Consider the following 6,055-nt stretch of genomic DNA (forward strand, 5'->3'; position numbering starts at 1 on the left):
GTACCCTCGGTGAATAATAATGTACCCTCAGTAGTTAGGTACTATAAAATCCACTCTATTGAAATTTTAAGTCTCTCAATTTCCTAGAACTATCCCTAGCACTGATAGTAAACATAAAGTACGGTTATTCACAAATATTAAAAAATAATAATAATAAAAATAGAACAAAATAATACTTTCTTATAATTTGAAAATCTACCCTTATTAGTTAGATAATGGATATACATATTTAATTATTAGTGTCTACATAAGAAGGTGTTTGCTTAGCTGAAGTATACAATAGCTAACAAATACATAAATTCCATATTAAGGAAAATGTACCCTCAGTGGATGATCTTGTACTGTCAGTGGTTAAGGTACTCTAAAATCCAGCCTATTAAATTCTTAAGTGTCTCATTTTCCTAGAACTATTCCTAGCATGGATAGGAAACATACATAAAGGTTATTCACTTGCCCGGTATATTTTTACAAAAATAAAGGAAAGAAGGAAATGTTTTATTTAATGATGCATTCAACACATTTCTTTTCTGGCTATATGGCATCAGACATATGGTTAAGGACCACACAGATATAGAGAAAGGAAACCTGATGTCACCACTTCATGGGTTACTCTTTTCGATTAGCAGGAAGGGATCTTTATATGCACCATCCCACAGACAGGATAGTACATACCATGGCCTTTGTTACACCAGTTGTGGAGCACTGGCTGGAACGAGAAATAGCTCAATGGGTCCAGCAATGGGGATTGATCCCAGACGAACCTCACATGCTTAATCCACTGGGCTACGTCCCACCCCACTTTTACCAAAACAGAAAATGAAAATGACAAATAACAAATTGTAAATATACCCTGATCATTTAGATAATGGATTAATCCATCATATTCATATTTAATTTTCAGTATCTGCATAAGAAGGCATTTATTTAGCTGAAATTAATATCACATATAAAATGGAAAATCTACCCTGATAAAATTGAAATCTAAAGTTATAATTTTTGCAAAAACTACCCCACGGTCCAACACAAAAGAAACAAGACTGACTCTATAACTCCTTTTGTTTATCAAATTAAGACAATCAACTATAATCGCCTTCAAATGACACACAACTACATACGATAGCTTCCACATTTCAAAGCAATTCCGCAGGTCATGTTGTGTAATGCTGCCAAAGAGTTCCGTCGTTTTTGCTTTCACCTCTTCTACAGACAAAAAATGTGTTCCTTTCAGCATGAACTTTATCTCTGGGAACAGGCAGAAGTAGCAGGGAGCTAAATCTGGTGAATAAGGTGGTTGCTCAAGTATGGTGATACCTTTTTTAGCTAAATATTGCTTTACAGATAAAGCGTTGTGAGCTGGCGTGTTGTCCTGATGCAAAATCTACCTGTTTGTCCACATTTCTGGTCGTTTCCTCCTTACACGTTCATGCAGTTTTGTCAAAACATGAATATAATATAAATGGAACCCACTTTGCCATCTCAATACCCTTGACATCAAAGAACACAATCATCATGGCCTTGAACTTCAAAGGACTTTTGGGTCTTGGAGAGGTCAGAGTCTTCCACTGCATTGACTGTCGCTTGGTTTCCGGGTCATATGTAAATATCCAAGTTTCATCGCAGGTAATTACAGAATCTAACAAATCTGGTTCATCCTCAATGCATTTTAAAGGTCCAAACATTGTTCCTTGCGACGTCCTTTTTGTTCATCTGACAGCATTTTTGGAACCATTTTTGCACAAACCTTTTTCATGTTTAATTTTTCAGTTAAAATATGTCAAACACTTTCCCTATCGAAATGAACTTCCTGAGCTATTGCTCGAACACCCAACCTTCAATCTTTGTAAATCGCATCACCTACTTTTTCAATGTTTTCATCAGTAACTGTTGTACATGGACGGCCTGGGTGGGCATTGTCTGTCACACTTTCTCTGAATTCTGAAAATCATTTATGCCATTCAAAAACGTGTGCACGAGACATGCAATCTTTGCCATAAGCCTTGGTCAACAGGTGAAAATTTTGTTGCAGATTTGTTTAGTTTCACAAGAAACTTTATGTTACCTCGTTGTTAATTTTTGCAGTCTGGCATTTTCCGACAAAGCGTAAGAACATGGCTTTACTTGAATCAGCATCCACTCGTAGTGAGTGATGCGATTAAATTGAGACTTGGCACACTGTGACAGGATAGATCATGCTCTATAATCATCTATTTGTCCCTTCCATCTGACTTTAAATACCCGAGTTATAGAGTCAGTCTCGTTTCTTTTGTGTCAGACCTCATATAGTACATGTGCAGCTTTGGTGCAATCTAAAGCCCTGACATTAGGTAAATAGCACGTACCACATTGTTAGGTCATTTAACCCCATTCCCTCACCTTACCTGTAGGTGATAGATAATGAATTAACCCACAATTATATATTAATTTTTACACATACTGTGTATATATTCATGTTTACATATCTAATACAAGCGTTAAAAACCCCCACCAAAACCTATGTGATATATTATATTATTCACGTATTATTAATATGGTGTCACATTTACAAACGATTAACTATGCAGCATTGTTTGTAGTCCGATACATCTGTCATAAACTCAGTTGACAGCAGGTGTATCGGACTACATAGGTACATCAAAACATCGGAAGTACAGATCAGAAGAAAAAAAACATTAATAAATACTTAGTTATAAAACTGATTTGTATTACTTAATATTTTATTAAATGCTTGTTACAATAACACAGATCTATATTTGGCATAATTAACCAATATAGTAGGGAATTAGGCTTACTTGTTCATATTTATGTTTATTTCCCCGCGAAAACATTAGACTCCTTTGTGACATGGGGGTGTGCCTTATGAAAAAGGGCGTAGCTTAAAATCGCATTTTGCAAGATGTTACATCCTGCTGTCTACAATTAAGTATTTCCGATTAATGATGCACTCGTTTGTATACAGACTTATAAGGTCAGGTCATGCATATTGTGACAGGTCAGTTCAGATGTGTTCTGTAAACTGTAGTGGTATGTCGCATATCACTTATCATACAGAAGTAATACTATACAATATCCTCTTGAGTCACAGGCTCTACTCCATGTATCTCATCCTTCACAACCTAAAGATATGCTTGGATGAGGAAACATTTTACTTCCTTTATCAATAAGACTGTTTATATCATAAGGACAATCTCCTGACTGTTAAAATATTGACCCAAATGCTTGTGAAATATCGGGTCTATAGTACTTCCCAGCAGTGAATGTCTTATTGCATTAAAAAAATGGTGTGGGTTTTTGTTTTAGGTAATTTTCAAAACACTTCTTCTTTTCTTGCTATGTCAAATGAAACTGAAATTTTCACAAAAAAACAATATTCATGGAGGCTGGGAAAGATATTTGTAAAATTAAAATTCAGCTTCTGATAATGGTGGTATATTATCAAACAATAGGGTAAAGAGGGAAAAAGGAGTGTGTTGTAAGAAAGAAATAAAAGAAATTACTGAAGGTATTAAGCTCACTTCAGAGATGAACATTTTCTGGATTTTGTACAGTGTTTACGGGGTTTTTGTGAGTGTAAAAAAATGTCCATGTTCTCCATCCAAAGCTTAAGACATGGTATTGACCGATGCTTTGCATACATTCTAATTGGTGGCTGCCATTGTGCAATCTTAACCCAACAATATTAAAAATCAACAATATTGAAATTTCCAGATTTTATTTTTGCAACCCATTTTTATGTTTGTCTATTTCATAAATGGATCTACGCATAAAGATTCAAAATGAGAACGGCCACTAGAGTAAGCTGTATGACTTCCAGTAGTCATTTTTTCCTTTTATTCCAGCCTTTTAGTGTCCACATATCACTTCTAAGATATCCTCCTTGTTTTAAGCAACGCCATACCATTTTGTCACAGAATTTGTTTCATCAAGCCTAGGACATTCAACACCTCAAGGCTTTTTAAAACGTGTATGGTAGTCTACTGCCTGCATCAGTGACTAAAACTGTCATTGATGCTACACCTTATTTTGATCTTGTACATACATTTTAGGCCTATAAAGAGCATGTTCCAAAAAGGGAGAAAATTAAGCTAATTAAAAAACAAAAAATCTTATCTACTTCCAGAAATGCTGTAAGAGAATAGTCATCATAAAGGCCATTCTAACTAAATTTAGTGGGAAGCTTCCTTGACCTATGGAAAAACAAAATCATGATTTGGTCATTGACACCCCTTCCCCCCCCCCCCCCAAAAAAAAAGGTAGTGGTCGAAATTGTTTATGCCATAAGTAACTTTTGATAGGATCAAACATTTGTCCATTTAAACCCATAGGTCTCTTGTTCATCTTTTTAGTGAATGTAGGCCTACCCATATATATATATATATATATATATATATATATATATATATATATATATATATATATATATATATATATATATATATATATATATATATATATATATATTTTCAGAACATGACATGACAATTAAAGACTGCACCAGTGGGGTGGAATATACTCAACTTTCACAAACACTTGATATCATCACTGTTTTGACAGTGATTTATGAGTGCATGCCGTCAGTTGTCTATAAATATATAAAAATATACTGAAGCAGCCTTGAGTGGCAGTCCTCCTACAGACATGTCAGAGAGGATGTATCATTCTGGGGAGCGGCAGTTTGCGTGAAGATAAAGTACATGGCTGCTTTTTGATAGCAGTCACAGCCTTATAAATAATCCCTTTGACGCTGGTTTGTGCAAAGGTACAATGTTTTATAGTGGTAATGGTTTTGCCATTCAGATGTACAACATGTAATAATAATTACTATACTAGAGCTGGGCAGTATTGAAATTTGAGGTTCAGTATCAGTATCAGTATCAGTATTTTTGGGGTGATTTACCTCGGTATCAGTACAGTATTTGGTATTGATACAATACTGATACCAATAGCCATATCGAGTGGTATTTTCAGTATACTAGCCAAAAAGTAGGTCCACTAGATAATTATGGCACATCCAGTCCATTCCAATAATGCGACGACTTCCAGATTTAAAAAATACATGCAGTGTCTGCAATACATTTAGAGCTTTATTTTTAGAAATACCCGGTCCAAAACCACAGAAGCTGAGTCTGGCGCTGTCAAAATATAGAGAATGTTCTATGTCTTCTGACGTCAGATCTGTAGTTTGTGCCAGGGCAGATGCGGTGTGTTTTGTCACATTCAATTAAGTTTCAGTGCGTTTCTTTTTTAACTGTTACCATACATCGCCAGAACCTAAATTTGATGGTTGCCCAACAGACTACATTTGTAAAATTCTTAGTCGCCCATAGCCAATAAAGGTCACCATGGGTGACCGGGTGACTAAGAATTTTCAACCCTGCATCCTGCCTGGTTCTCTTGGGGGCGAGATGTAGCCCAGTGGTACAGCAGTCGCTCGATGTACGGTCAGTCTGTGGTGGGTCCATTGGGCTATTTCTAGTTCCAGCCAGTGCACCACGACTGGTATATCAAAGGCTGTGGTATGTACTACCCTGTCTGTGGGATGGTGAATATAAAAGATCCCTTGCTGCTAATCGAAAAGAGTAGCCCATGAAGTGGCGACAGCGGGTTTCCTCTTTCAATATCTGTGTGGTCCTTAACCATATGTCTGACACTATATAACAATAAATAAAATGTGTTGAGTGTGCCGTTAAATAAAACATTACTGCTTTTGTTTATACTGTACATAGATGAGATGATCAGGACCTGACATCACTTCGCCCCAAGTTAGCTGTACCGGACGCCTCGAAAAGAAAATGGCTGCCCCCAGTTAGCAGGAATAATCACGTTTTTTTTCATTAACACTAGAGTTATGCGTTTTTCATTTGTTAAAGTGTCAGTATGTGTTGTGGTCTGGGTATGCATCTTTCAAACACATAAGGCTCATGCTTTAGTTTACTCTCCCTTTAATAAATGATATCTAAACAACTTTCTATGGGTGCATATTTGTTTATAATTTTATATTCCACGTATTAGGCCAACGTCTGTGAATGAACTATAAAAATCAATGGAAATAGGACAA

This window comes from Gigantopelta aegis, chromosome 8 (genome assembly GCF_016097555.1).
Source record: "Gigantopelta aegis isolate Gae_Host chromosome 8, Gae_host_genome, whole genome shotgun sequence".
Classification (NCBI taxonomy): domain Eukaryota; kingdom Metazoa; phylum Mollusca; class Gastropoda; order Neomphalida; family Peltospiridae; genus Gigantopelta; species Gigantopelta aegis.